Below are 15,946 nucleotides of genomic sequence, written 5' to 3' on the forward strand. Positions count from 1 at the left end.
AAAACCATCTAGGGCAGGTTGGTGCCCATATTTGGTAGACTATCATAAAGAACTATAATTTCCAGAGTTCTCTGGGAAGAGAAATTCATTGTTAAACCACTCCAGGAACTGTGAGGGAATTAGGGTTCTTCTGAGAACTCCCAGCCTCCTTAATAAACTACAGTTCCCGGGATACTTTGGAGGAAGCCACAACTGTTTAAAGTGATATGATGCTGTTTTCGATGTCTAGTGCAGATGGTGCCCATGTCTCAGCATGTAGCACCTCACAGTTAGACAAATATCAATATTGTAAAGACATTTGTGAACATTTGCTGGGCCAAAATCCAATAACCCAACTGAATTACACAGTTATATTTGACGTAGCAAGGTCTTCAACAGCTTGCTCAGTTTTCAAGCATAAGCCCACTTGTGTGAAATTCAAACTGAAAATTCACTCCAACACAGAAAACGTCTTTCACATAAGCACTTCCACCTCTCATCAGCAAATACCTGTAGAGAGATGACATCTAGCCCTGTGGAAGACAATGAAAGGATCTGGTTGACTTAGCTGATTGCTGGTGACTTAATCAGTGAATTGAGGCAACATATTTCAGAGATAGGGAGATGCTTGCTTCCATGCAAGAGACATGGACAATATAGGTATATTTTGCTCACTCAAAAGAGGCCAGCTGAAGAATAGATCAATATGTATTCGTAGAAGATGCTTGCCAATACAGCACTAGTTCTTCAAGGGATCCCAAGCAACCAGCTGTTGGGTGCTCTCAGAGTTGCTAATGTCAGTTTCAAATAAGCAGCCCCACCTCAGACACCCCCCTCAATATGTTAAGGAAGAAGGAAAAGCATGTTGCTAAGCAACCACAGCACCCTGTTCTACTTACTCAGCACCTTGGCGAAATGGATGAGCTTAATATGGTACATATTTTATCAAAATGCTATAGGTGGGACAATTCCCTTGGGACAGTGACTAATCAGGTGTGTCTGTGTGCTTGGAGCTTCCCTTCCTGTCCTGATAAGGCCATGGAAAATGAAGTGCAATATACACTGCCTAGCTGATTTTCAGTCATTTTGAATTTCAAGTCCCGAACCTCTTGGTTTACCTCATTATGAACTATTATTATTATTTTTTAAAGACTCATCATGCTGGTATTTTCCATGTGAAATTGGCTGCTTAGTTGGGCACACAGTTATGGGAGCAAAATTTCCCATTTCTAATTGCACTGTGCACTCCAATTATGCTTATAATAGCGCATATATATATATATATATATATTCATTTGAATGTGAAGTTTCCCCTTTGTGATGAAAACAGAAGCCTTTGGAAAACTAATGTGTTTATTTATGTAGATGCCAGGATGCATTTATGGAAAGTGCTTTAACTCCAGTGATGCCAAGGCACTCTGCCCGAATGAGCCTATAGCAGTCTGCGTTCTGAAGCTGCCATCTCCCCAACAAAATATGTCTTCTAAGAACAGTGAAAATGAAATAATGTTTCACTAACCCCATGTGGAAGAGGGTGGGCAATAGCTCAAAAGAAAGATATTTTGGAATTTTATACAGTTCAAATACCGTGTTTCCCCCTTTTTAAGGCGTAGTCATAAAATAAGCCATAGCAGCATTTCTAAGCATTTGAGAAATATAAACCGTACCCCGAAAATAAGCCATAGTGATAGGCGCTGTGCGGAAGAGATCACTGAGCTCCCCGAGTCAGCAGCAGCAACGCCGGCCGCAGCAGTGTTTGCTGAGTCCTTTCTTGCTTTTGGGACTTGGTTACTGTGCTGGCTTGGGATGGTGTGTGTGCAATTGCTGTTGCTGCTTCGTGTTTTTCAGCTGGATTCTCTGGGTTCTAAGCACTTTCCCCCGTTTGTTTGTGAAGCAGCACTCGGCTGCAGCCCCTGCCTCTCCCGACGGCTGCATGAATGCGAGGCTGGATTTGATCGCTATCTCCTTTTCCATTTCTTTTGTCTTTGAGCACCCGGCCCCGCCCCCTCTCCCCTTCGTGGAATGAAGAACGGAGTTTTAGCAGCATTTCCTCATTATAAAAAAAAGGTCAGGAACTTTTACTTTAACCTCAAAAATGGGATATTTCCTCTCTCTAAAAACAACTCTGACCTGAACACCAATATAACGGGGGTAGATCACCTCCAGTTTATAAATCCGCAAGTAGATCGCAGTCTCCTAGAAGTTGGGCTCTATACTTTGGCTGATTGCAAGCCTTTGCATCTTTAAAAAACAAAAACCATGCGCTTCTCAGTCTTAATTTTCCTTTAATTCATCCCCCTATACCCTCCTCCAACCATTGCCTCCTTCCATTCCTTACCCCCCTCCCTCTCTCCCCACTTCCCTCACTCCTGTGCGATCTCATTTAGTCATATACTTGCTTTTTCTGTTGTGTTGTCTATTTTATATTTAATATTATTACCCTTTATGATGTTATTTTTCCCCTTGCGATAATTATTTATTTTTTATCTTTAACTAACTTTCCTTTCCATATTTTTCCATATATAACTCAACACTTTCCCATTCCTTCTTAACTCTTTGGATAGAGTGCCCCCCCATTATTGTTGTTAATTTTACAATTCCTGGATTTTTTATGGAACCGAACAGCTCGGGTGCTTCAGAATGTGCCTTCTGTTGCTACAGGGCTATGGGGCTTCACTATTTGACCCCCCCCCCCAGGTTGGGATTTTTAAAGTAGTTCTGTGGGTCCCAGGGCACAGAATCACCCCCGATCCTTTCCTTTGTCTAAACAGACCTATTCCCCCCTGACTTTGGAAGGCTGTGCTTCAAGGGTGATACCAGGGGTTTTTTAAGACCTGCGCCTCTTAAGGATTGTTACAGTCCATAACTTCCATTGCTTTCTACAGGGTTGGGGGTTTAAAGCACTGCCACCCCCACCCCACCCTGCAGGCGCTCGGAACTGGCAGCGCCAACAACGCGCCCAGCAATGTGCAGAAGAGAGCACCGAGCATCCTGAGCCAGTGGGTCCCAGTTGTACCAGCACTTTTTTTTTAAAAAAAAGACACCCCCTGAAAATAAGCCACTGTGTGTTTTTTTGAGGGAAAAAAGTTATAAGACGGTGTCTTAAAAAAGGGGAAACACGGTAGTAAATGAACCTGACACTTCCCCAGAATCCCGCAGATAATGGCTCTTTAAGTACCTTCCTTACGAGGTCCTAGAGCAGCTCTTTCTCTTAATGTAATTTTCTTAAAAGCCATATTTCGAGCAGGAAAAATTATACTATTATTATTAATAATAATAATAATAATTTATTATTTATACCCCGCCCATCTGGCCGGGTTCCCCCAGCCACTCTGGGCGGCTTCCAACAAAACAGAAATTCTAAAATACAGAAATCCATCAAACATTAAAATACAGAAATCCATTAAACATTAAAAGCTTCCCTAAACAGGGCTGCCTTGAGATGCCTTCTAAAGGTCTGGTAATTGTTGTTCTCTTTGACCTCTAGAGGGAGGGCATTCCACAGGGTGGGTGCCACTACCGAGAAGGCCCTCTGCCTGGTTCCCTGTAACTTGGCTTCTCGTAGTGAGGGAACCGCCAGAAGGCCCTCGGAGCTGGACCTCAGTGTCCGGGCAGAACGATGGAGGTGGAGACGCTCCTTCAGGTATACCGGACCGAGGCCGTTTAGGGCTTTAAAGGTCAACACCAACACTTTGAATTGTGCTCGGAAACGTACTGGGAGCCAATGTAGGTCTTTCAGGACCGGTGTTATGTGGTCTCGGCGGCCGCTCCCAGTCACCAGTCTAGCTGCCGCATTCTGGATTAGTTGTAGTTTCCGGGTCACCTTCAAAGGTAGCCCCACGTAGAGCGCATTGCAGTAGTCCAAGCGAGAGATAACTAGAGCATGCACCACTCTGGAGAGACAGTCAGTGGGCAGGTAGGGACTCAGCCTGCGTACCAGATGGAGCTGATAAACAGCTGCCCTGGACACGGAGTTGACCTGTGCCTCCATGGACAGCTGTGAGTCTAAGATGACTCCCAGGCTGCGCACCTGGTCTTTCAGGGGCACAGTTACCCCATTCAGGACCAGGGAGTCCTCCACACCCGCCCGCCTCCTGTCCCCCACAAACAGTACTTCTGTCTTGTCAGGATTCAATCTCAATCTGTTAGCCGCCATCCATCCTCCAACCGCCTCCAAGCACTCACACAGGACCTTCACCGCCTTCACTGGTTCTGATTTAAAAGAGAGGTAGAGCTGGGTATCATCAGCATACTGATGGACACCCAGCCCAAACCCCTTGATGATCTCTCCCAGCGGCTGCATATAGATGTTAAAAAGCATGGGGGAGAGGACAGAACCCTGAGGCACCCCACAAGTGAGAGCCCAGGGGTCTGAACACTCATCCCCCACCACCACTTTCTGAACACGGCCCAGGAGGAAGGAGCGGAACCACTGCATGACAGTGCCCCCAGCTCCCAAGCCCTCTAGACGGTCCAGAAGGATGTTATGGTCGATGGTGTCAAAAGCCGCTGAGAGATCCAGCAGAACAAGGAAACAGCTCTTACCTTTGTCCCTAGCCCGCCGGAGATCATCGACCAGTGCGACCAAGGCAGTTTCAGTCCCATGATGAGGCCTGAATCCTGACTGGAAGGGATCCAAATGGTCCGCTTCTTCCAGGCGTGCCTGAAGTTGTTCAGCAACCACTCGCTCAATCACCTTGCCCAAGAATGGAAGATTTGAGACTGGGCGATAGTTGGCCATATTGGCCGGATCTAAAGATGGTTTTTTAAGAAGCGGTTTAATAACCGCCTCTTTCAGCGGGTCTGGGAAGGCTCCCTCACGGAGAGAAGCATTTACCAACCCGCGAAGCCCATCGCCCAGCCCTTCCCGGCTAGCTTTTATAAGCCAGGATGGGCAAGGATCAAGGAGACAGGTGGTTGGTTTCACTCGTCGAAGCAGCCTGTCCACATCCTCGGAGGTAACAGATTGAAATTGATCCCACAAAACTTGACTAGACAGGACTCTAGCACTCCCCCGCCCCGGCCCTGCTCCCACGGTGGAGTCTACCTCTTCCCGAATCTGAGCGACTTTATCTGCAAAAAACTTTGCAAAATCATTGCAGGAGATCATGTGGCCCGTACTGGGCCCGGATGGAGCAGGTGGTTCCGCTAAATTGCGAACCACCTGGAAGAGTCTCCTGCTGCTGTTTTCTGCAGATGCGATGGAGACGGCGAAGAAGGTCCTCTTCGCCGTCGCCATTGCCACTTGGTAGGCTCGAAGTTGAGCTCTAGCCCGTGTCCGGTCTGATTCAAAATGAGTTTTACGCCACCGGCGCTCTAGCCGTCTCAATGACTGTTTCATCGCCCTCAGCGCCGGGGAAAACCACGGGGCTGTCCGGGCTCCATGCAATCTGAGAGGGCGCTTCGGAGCCAGACAGTCAATAGCGCTGGTTAACTCCGCATTCCAGCGGGCCACCAGGGAATCAGCTGAAAGGCCATCGACATGGGATAAAACATCCCCTACCACTCTCTGGAAGCCAATTGGATCCATTAAGTAGTGGGGGCGGACCATCTGAATCGGTCCCACCTCCCTGCAGAGGGGAAGGGTTGTGGAGAAGTCCAGTTGCACCAGAAAGTGATCTGACCATGGCACTTCTTTTGTTTCGCTTTTACTTAATGTCAGATCACCAACATCCATAGAGGTAAACACCAAGTCCAAGGCATGTCCGCGGCTATGAGTTGGGCCAGACTTATTCAGGGACAGCCCCATGGTGGCCATGCTTTCCACGAAGTCCCGAGCGGCACCTTGTAAGGTCGTATCGGCATGGATGTTAAAATCCCCTAAGACAACCAAGCTAGGTGTCTCCAGGAGCACATCCGACACGACCTGAAGCAGCTCGGGCAGGGAATCCTTGGTGCAGCGGGGAGGTCGGTACACCAAAAGGAATCCTGTACTGCCCCTATTGCCCAACTTCCAGAACATGCACTCAGAAAACTCAGTCTTACCAATAGGACGCCTGGTGCAAACTAATGACTTCCTAAAAATCACTGCAACCCCCCCTCCCCGCCCAGATGGCCTGGGTTGCTGTGCATAAGAGAAACCTGGTGGGCAAGCAGCGCCAAGAACGGGCCCATCGGCTTCATCCAACCAGGTCTCTGTCACACATGCCAGGTCAAATCCTCCATCCACAATCAGGTCGTGAATGGCAGTGGTCTTATTCGTCATCGACCTGGCATTGCACAGCAGCACCTTCAGGTCATGTGGGTATCCCTTGCTGATTCCAATATCCGTCCGGTCAGGACCAGACCCGGAGGCAGGGATAGTCCTCAGACAACGACTAAGTCTGCCTCCTCGGTAATGACATGGTCTGGTCTTAGCGTAACTCCTCCTCCTACCCGTGACCACTGAGATCGGTTGTCCCAGTGCATCACCCCCTGTGGAATCTGCCCCAGCCATTTTGCTTGCTGGGACCCCCTCCCGGGCAGCCCTGACCCCTCCCCTTAAAAACAAAATAAAACCTCTGTAAAAAACAGCAAGAACAGAACAAAAGAAAAACACAAAAAACACAATAAAACCAAAAACAATAAAAATTACAAATACACTAAAATTTAACAGATTCCCACACCCAACTAAAAAGCCCTCCCTAAAACCTATGTAAATAAAAAAATACAGTAAAACAATACAAAGACCGAAAATTACAAACATGTTATGACCATCAGCTTCAGGATAAGCTTTGCTGCCTCCCATAAAACTGCCTAGAATAAAGTATATTAACTCCTGGGGAAAGTGTAAATTTTCTTATAATTACAGATTGATTCTGGTGTTCTCACCTGCTCTAAGGCACTGGGAGACAGCAGGGGAAAAGGAGAGGATGGCGCAGCCAGCGGTGACTTTGCAACAGTGGAAAAGCAGGCAGCCACAACTCTCTTGGCGTTGTCGCCTTTCTCCACAAGCAAGCTGTTGAACTGAAGGTACAAAGAGATTGTTCACCCCCAATTTCTTGAGGCTCACAAAAGATCATGCATCCTATGATCTTGCCCCTAGTGTAACCGTGGAGGAAACTAAGTACAATGCTAAGCAGCAGCATAGCTCCTGGTAGTAGTAAGAGTTATGCAGTTCCACATTTGTAGTGGGACTGGTGCCAGAGTTCGTGTTGCTGGGCATCTGCTGTGGTCTGTACTGCCCATTTCCAGGGCCTCCTCTGCCCCTCATCCTCCTTGCTGTTGCTTCTTGTTCACCTGCCCTCTCCAAAAAGCAGTAAGGAGAAGGAGTAGTAAGTTTTGCATGCCTTGTCCTCTAGCTCCATGTGCTGGTGCTGAGTGGGCCCAGAGTAGGAGGCAAGCAAAGAGGGCATGGCAATAGTAGGAAGGAAAAGGGGCAAACTCAGGGAGATGGCTCTTGAAAGTATTTTCCTCAAGGATCTGCAAAAAACTGGAACCAGCAATATGCTCTAGCATGCATTCCCCAGATTCACACATTATGCAATCATTATGTGCTATGACAGGGGAAGGTAGCCCATCTAGGAGAAGGAAACTCTGATCCTAAACTTCTGCTATCTTGTGGCTGTACTCATTCTGTAGACTTAGGCTGCATCCAGACAGCACTTTATTCTGTTTTCCTGATGTCTCTTTACCTGAGCATTTCTGTGTTTTATGTGAAAGTCTTACACCGTGTAAAGGCCACTTCCGGAAATCTAGTGGAATCTAGTGAAAGGCCAGCATTCATTTCTGTTTTAATTATTTCCAGAAAAAAGCCCATTTGCAAACCCATTAACTTGGGAAATTGTAGAAATTTTGCATTGCAATTCCATGTGCTGAAACTCAGGACACTATTCTGGCATACAGTTATTTCCTACCATTTAATATTTAGCATGACATGTTGGTATACGGAACAAAAAGCCACTGTTGCATAATGCAACACTTGCAACCAGCTGGGATTGCATGACAGAGCCAGTTGCATGAATTGGTAGTGCCACAAGAGGATAGGCTTATTGCAATGAATTTTCATGAATACATTAAAAAAAAGCAACCTGATTCAGAAATGTGGCAAACTGAATTTAAGATTTGGAAAATGGAGATAAACCAAAATGGGCAGATCCATTCATCCCTGATCTGATCATCCTGACAGCCTGTGAAAAGACCCACAACCACCCTGTAATTTGGCAGCAGCTCCCCCTGGAGGTGCCAATTCATACACAATCCACACTCCCACAAGCAGCCACGTGAAAGTCTAAGAGTACCGGAACCTCAACATTTAATTCATAACCTACCTCATCAATTTAAATACTGACTTTCCCTGCAGACTTTGCTACTGTGCAGCAACTTCCTGTGCAGAAAATGAGTTTTTGCTGTTCTGAACAAGATTAGCGAATCTTAAATCAGATATGCTTGGCCTATAATGGACTTGGAAACCTTATAAATACATTTTCATTGCAAACATTGCTGGGCTGACAAATGTCGGTTTTGCAGCAGGTTTGTAGGGAAATGAAGAATGTATCATACAAGGAGGGCTCTGCTGCTGGTATGATCAACTCTTAAAAGCAAGCCGAGACCACCTTATCTGAGCCCTTTTATTTATTTTCTGACTGGGCTCTCCCAATCTGTGATTTTCTTCCACAGTTCTTGTTTTGTACATTATGAGTTGTAGCAAAGGTTGTGTTTTCCTGAGTACCGTATGTTGCAGGTTGATTGGACTGCAGAAAGTGCTACAGATAGAGGATGGTCTTTTCCTAAATCAAATTGCATCCAGCGAATGTATACCTCTGACTGTCAAGGAAGTGAGACAAGCCCAAAGCAGTGCATTATTGGGAAATATTGTAAACAAAAAATGTTGCCTTTCTTCTGTGTAAATCTGTGCAAATATCTCAAAAGAAAGGCTTCTATACCGAGTGTTGTGATAAAAGGGCTCTAGTGCCTAATCTAAAGCATCTTAGTGGGCAGTTCAGTTGAATGAATGACTGACTGAATGAATAGAATTTAAAAATGTCAGCAACACCACTGGCCCAACTAGTATGTCTTTTGAACCTGGTCAGCAAGCATATTTCTAAAGAGGGGCACAAAGGCTTCACTTACTCCCATGTGACCTGAGGGCGTTTTCAGATGGTCACTATTTTCCGGTGTGATTCAGTCACCTGAAAACATTATTTCATTACTAGGCTGAACAATTAGAGTCACCTACGTAACTTTTTTTTTTTTTGCAAAGCAGTTTGCCCTAATATGCTTTTTAGGTGTGCTACTTTAGCTAATACATGAATTTTTGCACATGTTACTTGGCTGGAGAACTGCATTGCAAAATTCAGAGAAGTGTGAATTTCAAAGGATGGCTGAGTTTCAGTCTGCCTTTTGTTTTGAAAAGTGTGTATTACATATATGTGAACTGAGTTCAGTTTCTCCCCTGTCCCCTCCTCAGGACAAATAATAGTTCTTCTCATGTGCAAAGTCAGGCTGTAGTAATCTGTCAGCCTTATGACAAAAGAACCTGAAAGGAACTGATGGAATATCTAATTTTAAAGTTGATAAATGTACGAGTTGTTCAGGAAGCTACCTGGATATTTGAGGAGAACTGATAAGATGCATAGGAGTCTTCTGATTACACATAGATTTCATTTAAAACCTTGTTTGTTGCTAGGGCTGTTTACAAAACACAGTGGGATGCCAAGGAACAGCTTTCCAGTCTGAACAAATAGATCAAACAAGTCTAATAGTAAACAATATGTTGTGCGTGCGCATGCGCATGCGCACACGCACACACACATTACTGACAATCTCAGAAGGATTGCAGCAGGAAGTTTACATCACTAACCTTTTCAAACATTTATCTTGACAGTACTCTTTTGGTCAAATTTTAGAGGGGGTGAGTGGCCCTATTTTGTAGAAAGGCATTGCAGCATACTGATAAAAAATGTTATTATTGGAGGATAATGACCATTGTTGGTGCCTCTTTATAACAGCGGTATAATGTTAACAACACAGAGGATTGCTTCAGTATAAATGAGCTCTGGTAAGGTCTGTTCAAATGTTTGCTTTCCTCCTACCTCCTCCTCCTCCTCCTCCTCCTCCTCCTCCTCCTCCTCCTCCTTCTTGTTTAGTCGTTTAGTCGTGTCCAACTCTTCGTGACCCCATAGACCAGAGCACGCCAGGCACTCCTGTCTTCCACTGCCTCCTGCAGTTTGGTCAGACTCATATCCTCCTATCTAGCTGCTGGCATTTCTAACAATCTGTCCTGGGTTTCCTTTTTACTTTCTACAAAGTTCTTGTATTCATATACAAAGCCCTGGAAAAATTGGGCCTAGGATATAAGGACCGCCGGAGGCCTTATATCTCAGCTCAGTTCCTGAGAACATCCAGAGGAGCACTGTTTGGTATCCTCCTGTGTTGTGGAGGTCCAGCTGGCCTGAGCTAGAAGACAGGTATTTAGTGGTGCTACTCCCATGCTGGGGAATTCTCTTCCAGCAGAGATTCAACAGGCGTCTTCGCCTTTGACCCCCAGGTATCTCTGGAAGAGCTTTTCCATTTGGTGGTTTGCATTTTCTTAATGTGAGTTAGTCATTTCTATGATTATTCAATGATGTGAGCAGAAGTGACTCAATTGGTGGAGCAGAGCTAAAGCAATGGCCTTCCTGCAATAGTATTGCTACTGCTTCCAGAAAGGGGAGATGCAGGAATGAGGTTCAGGCTGTGTATGGTTGTACCAGCGGGAGCACCACATTGGCTCTGCTATTGTGTCCAAGAGGCCCTGAAGTCCTTGCTTCCTCTCCCTTCCACCTGATGTCTCCAGGAGATTATTGCTGAAACTCCATTCCACTAGGTTTGGTGAATGACCCTCCATTGTCTCTCATGGAACTTCCAGGCTGTCCCCCTTTTCAGTTGGGATTCAATCACATGCTGGCAAATTCAGGTTGTGAAACTCAAACTGAATTGGTGCTGCTATGTAGCAAACCCACTACCCCCACCTTGCAAGCAGACATTTTGTGATCAGAAAAGTGATGGGGAAATGCAATGGAAAGTGCAAGATAAGAATTGCTTAGTCTAACCTCTCCACAAAACAAATCAGAACAACATTGTCTAACCTCTCCACAAACTTTGTGGAAACAAATCATAATGAATGCTCAAGAAACAGCTCATCTGGAAGCAATTATCTTGTTCTGGAATCTGGAGGATTCTCCCATGTGCTGTAGGACAGTGTTTCTCAACCAGTGTGCCTCCAGATGTTTTGGGACTACAACTCCCATCATCCCTAGCTAGCAAGACCAGTGGTCAGGAATGATGGGAGTTGTAGTCCCAAAACATCTGGAGGCACACTGGTTGAGAAACACTGCTGTAGGATATACTGAGAGGTTTCTAAACCTCAGACTGAAAGATTTCTGAATCAAGCAGTAAAATATATTATTGAATAAGAGGCATTTCCATTAACAACTCTTTCGGAAACTAAAACTTAGTAGAAAAGATAAATTATTCAGTAGGTTTTAAATACTGTTTGGAATTTTTTTTGAGGTTTTTATTTATTTATTTAAAAAAACCAATCATAAAGAGACGATGCAAGTATTGGCTTCACAGCAATGCATATGCCAACTGTGTACCCATGCGGACATGAGTGAGCATTTAGAGCCACACGCCATCTCACAGTGGAAAGAAATGGAAAATTAAACCTCTAATTATTCCACTGGAAATTATAGGATTATATGCAACCACCCATAGCAGATAGCGGATAAAATGCCCAGCTTTGTTTAGTGTGCTTATAAAAGTGTGCCGGAAGAGTGAAAACTCAGGAGTTACTTTAATTGTGCATGTGTGTTTTCAAATAAGCAAGACAATTACAGGAAACCATTTCCCCCATGAGATAAATTGTCAGGTACACTTTGCGACCACAGTTCCACAAACACCTGAAAGTTCCACTGAGCGCAACAGTATTTACTTTTGAGTAGGACTAAGGTTACACTGTTAAAAGACAGTGTATCAACATGTGCTCAAGGGAAATGAGGTTCTTAAAATGATGACTAACAGTCTATGTCCTTTTAAATGTGTTTGTGAAAGGCGGGCTATTAGTTTGTTTTGTTCTTTTTCTTGTTCATATTATGTATCTTGTGGTTTTGTTCTGTATTTTTGTGCTGTGAACTGCCCTGAGATCTTTGGCTGATCTTTGTTAATTAATAACAATGATATCCAATGTATGGTTGATTTAGAAACCTGAAATATGTCGCTCTCCTTTAGTCAGGATATTTGAGCCATCTTGCTCCAGCTGATAAGCAAATGAGACTGTATAGAACAGGAAAGGTGAACTGGGGACAGTATGTATGCACGTATGACTTTGTATGTATGACTGTTTATTTTCTCAATTTTTTATATAAATGAATCCACAAAACATCTTACAAAGCTACAGGTGTGCTTTTTGTAACTATCAGCTCAGGGCTTTGTATCGGTATACTTCTAAAGACAGGACTGTTTAAACTTGTAATGCCCATGATGCCTGGGATTGTTCTCCTCTTAAGGTCTTGGGCCTCCAGAAGGGTGGAAGTGAGCTGTAGAAAGCGGAAGAAGCAGCTTCCTTAGTATGGGGATGAAGTCTTTAAAGGAACAGACAGGAACCAAAAAGAAGGGGTGGAACAGGGTGAGAATGAGGAGGAGCAGAGCATAATTAGGGCCCGAGCGGTAGGTCCATCTTAGTTGGTCACAGGCTGTGCCTTTTACTTGATGTATAGAAAGATTAACAAGCTGAGTTGTGCATATTGATCCACTGTGAAAAGCACAGGTGCAAGCTGTCTGTTTTTCTGATCAGTTGGCAAGCGTAGTTGGTTGGCTGTTGTATGGCCCAGTGTTTGGGATTCCCCATGGCATCTGCAACCCTTGCTCTGCTCTGACATCATTGCCAGTATGTGTGGGTACCCTGTGTTGTTGCAAGGACGCTGTTACCACGATGGCAGACAATGCTGGCAGACAGCAAGTTGGCTATCCCTGCAATGGCCATGGAGTACAATTAGGCTCAGTCCCCTGAAGATCAGGACCTAATAATGTGAGCTACTGAATCATCTGGGTCAGGTTTTAAGTCCAATTATACAAACATAACTGAAGAGTGAATTGCAAAGGAGTGTAGTTCATCAAGCATTTTCTGCATTCCAGAGCCTTAAGAGATGCCAGCAGTGAATTATTCTCCTGTTGAAATAAACAGAATAAGATAAACCCAACTGACCTTTAATACTTTTGCTGCTCACAGTTTCCCCAGTGGAAATCATTCCCAAGTGAAGCTGGACTAGATCAAGCAAGTGACCTAAGCTTACCATTAGGCAGAGTGAGGAAGCAACATTAGAAAACAGGTACTGGGGGTGCCCCCTAAATTGTTCCACCATTACCATACTTCTGAGCTGGTATCCCAGTAGCGATAACAGCATTTGCTTACTGTTCTTCTGGGCTGCCCTGCCCCGACTCCCAGCATATGATGCACAGCACTGTTGTGAAAGGCCTCAATGAAGCAAACAGGCAGAGAAGCAGCCACTCTGTGCACGCTTGCTTGATTCCCACTGCCATTGCAGGGGGAAACAGAGGGCAGAGAGGTGCCAAGGGAGTGAGAAGTGGTGAGGCCTCTTGGCTGGAGTGGAAGATAGCGAGGAGGGTGGGTGCAGAAAAGGTGTGGTGTACCATAAAAACAAAAAATGTACATTAGTTGCTCTGCCTGCTTTTGCCTCTGGCCCTACCCACTCCTGGCATGTGGCTCTTAGAAGGCTGCCCAGCAGGGAATGTGGCCCTGAGGCTGAAAAGTGTTCCCCATGCCTTCTTTACTCACTGCTCTAACATCCTCCAATCACTTCCTCCCAAAGCAACTTTTTAAGCACAAAAAGAGTCCACTCTTACTGTGTTGTGTAACTTTTTTGAGTGTGTTTGGGTTCAGTCCTCCCCTTCTTTAATGTAATCCTTGAATACCAGGGATGGCTGCTATATGGGTGACCCCAGGCAGTTAGGGATGGTAGGATCTGTAGCTGAACAAAATTTGCAGGGCCATAAGTTAGCCACCTCCACCTTACCAACAGTAGATATGCACCCATTCTACTCTAGTTAGGTTGATGCCTGCTTGATTTATGCAGAGAGCCCTTCTTCTCAAAATACAATTCACAAGACACCTTTTGTTACTCACTAAAAGATAAAACCTGTTCCATTGTACTGAGAGTTTGCTTTAATGTTTTATTCCTAGACTCTTCTTTTTCTACAATGACTGTGAATGCTAAAAATACCCCGTCTAGACATTGATACTATCCCTTGCAAGCACCATAAACCCTGGTGTGAAGAGCTGGAAAAATAAGTTTTGTCTCATTGAATTCGCCCTGGCCCTCCCCAATGTGCTGTACAACTTTTGCATGTATTATGTTTTCAAAGTTGTGCAAATGCCTTAGAAACTGTTTTAATAATAAACTGATAACAAAAGCTGCATGCACACCAGACAATTAAAGCATCTCCACAAAAGAATCCTGGGAATTATAGTTTACTCCTCACAGAGCTACAGATCCCAGCACCTTTGACAAACTACAGTTCTTATGATTCTTTGGGAGGGGTGTGTGTGATTTAATTGTACAGTGTGTGTAGAGTCAAAATCTCTGAATTACTTCAATAATGTAAGGATATAGAGGTAGGTAGCAACTTGATCAAACGGAAAGTACTGTATTGTTGTTAAATGAATGACACCTGCTTAGATTTCAGAAGTGTGCCCCCCCTTTTAATAAAACACACACACACACACACACAAAACAGATGTGGGGGAAGAAAGATTAAAACTAACTTCAGGAACAGCTATGTTTGTTTACTATACCAGATGCTGATCTTATGTTGTTTATAATCTGGCACCTCTGAGAGAACTCATTGATTGTAATAAACCTGCTGTAGAGAAAGTGGTTACTAGGCTAAAACAAAATACAATGGCTGTTGCCCAATGAATCTACTATGGTACGTAGTGAGTCACTGGTGTCATATTTTGCTCCAGTCCTTCAGAAGCTTTTGTTGTGATAGGTCCTTATAGCCCATGCCAAGCCCACCTTAATAAAGTAGCAATATAGATTTGAGGCTAGTATTAAAGAGTCTCGTTTAAGTGCAGCATCTAACCCATCGTTTAAGCACAGCATCTGCCAAGGCAAATTCCTTCCAAAATATAACAGGTTTTGCCTGCATTGTAAAGATAGAGAGGGATGTGTATAGGCAAGCTGGAGGTACTTACAAAAGAGCCTCTTTAGTATCCCAGGGCAGGTGTATGAAAGGAGGTCTTTCTTCAAGTACAGTGGTACCTCAGGTTAAGTACTTAATTGGTTCCGGAAGTCCGTACTTAACCTGAAGCGAACTTTCCCATTGAAAGTAATGGAAAGTGGATTAATCTGTTCCAGACGATGAAAAACACCCCCTAAAACAGCAATTTAACACAAATTTTACTGTCTAACAAGACCATTGATCCATGAAATGAAGGCAATAATCAATGTACTGTACTATAATATAAATAAGACAGTACTGCAGATGAAAAAAATTAACATTTACAGTGGTACCTTGGGTTAAATACTTAATTGGTTCCAGGGTGCCATCCGCACCGCAAAAAGTACTTAACCCGAGTGGATAGCGCGCATGCGCGAAGTGCCGATAGAGCACTTCTGCGCATGCGCAAAGCACTCAGATTGCTTCTGCGCATGTCATAGCTGCAAAGTTATCCCTTTTTTAAAAGGGATTTTCCCTTATGCTGAATAGGCTTCCTCACGAGAAAAGGGAAAACTTGGCAGCTATGGCGCATGTGCGTGTGTCAGAACCCGGAAGTAAACACTTAACCTGAAAGTACTCAACCTGAAGCGTACTTAACCCGAGGTATGACTGTACACAGGACCTAGTATGTGTAAAGAGCTTTGAGAATTCAGGTTAGCACTTGGAATTCTGACCAGAAAGCAACAGGTAACCTCTACAACTCTTCAAGGACATATGTAATGTGGTCCTTACAATCCTACCCTGACTGCTGAATCCTGGGTCAGTT

General features: G+C 44.5%; 1 long non-coding RNA gene across 1 annotated transcript in view; it reads left to right on the forward strand.

Moving 5' to 3' along the window:
• The first annotated feature begins 1,974 nt into the window (after positions 1-1,974).
• The window catches only part of LOC132591889 (uncharacterized), a 242,124-nt gene continuing 228,152 nt past the window's right edge, over positions 1,975-15,946 (forward strand). Inside the window, exons 1-2 of the long non-coding RNA XR_015949303.1 lie at positions 1,975-2,046; positions 6,770-6,930. This is a non-coding gene — a long non-coding RNA (uncharacterized LOC132591889). The remainder of the gene's footprint in view (positions 2,047-6,769; positions 6,931-15,946) is intronic.

Source organism: Zootoca vivipara, chromosome 3, assembly GCF_965207765.1.
Source record: "Zootoca vivipara chromosome 3, rZooViv2.hap1.1, whole genome shotgun sequence".
Classification (NCBI taxonomy): Eukaryota; Metazoa; Chordata; class Lepidosauria; order Squamata; family Lacertidae; genus Zootoca; species Zootoca vivipara.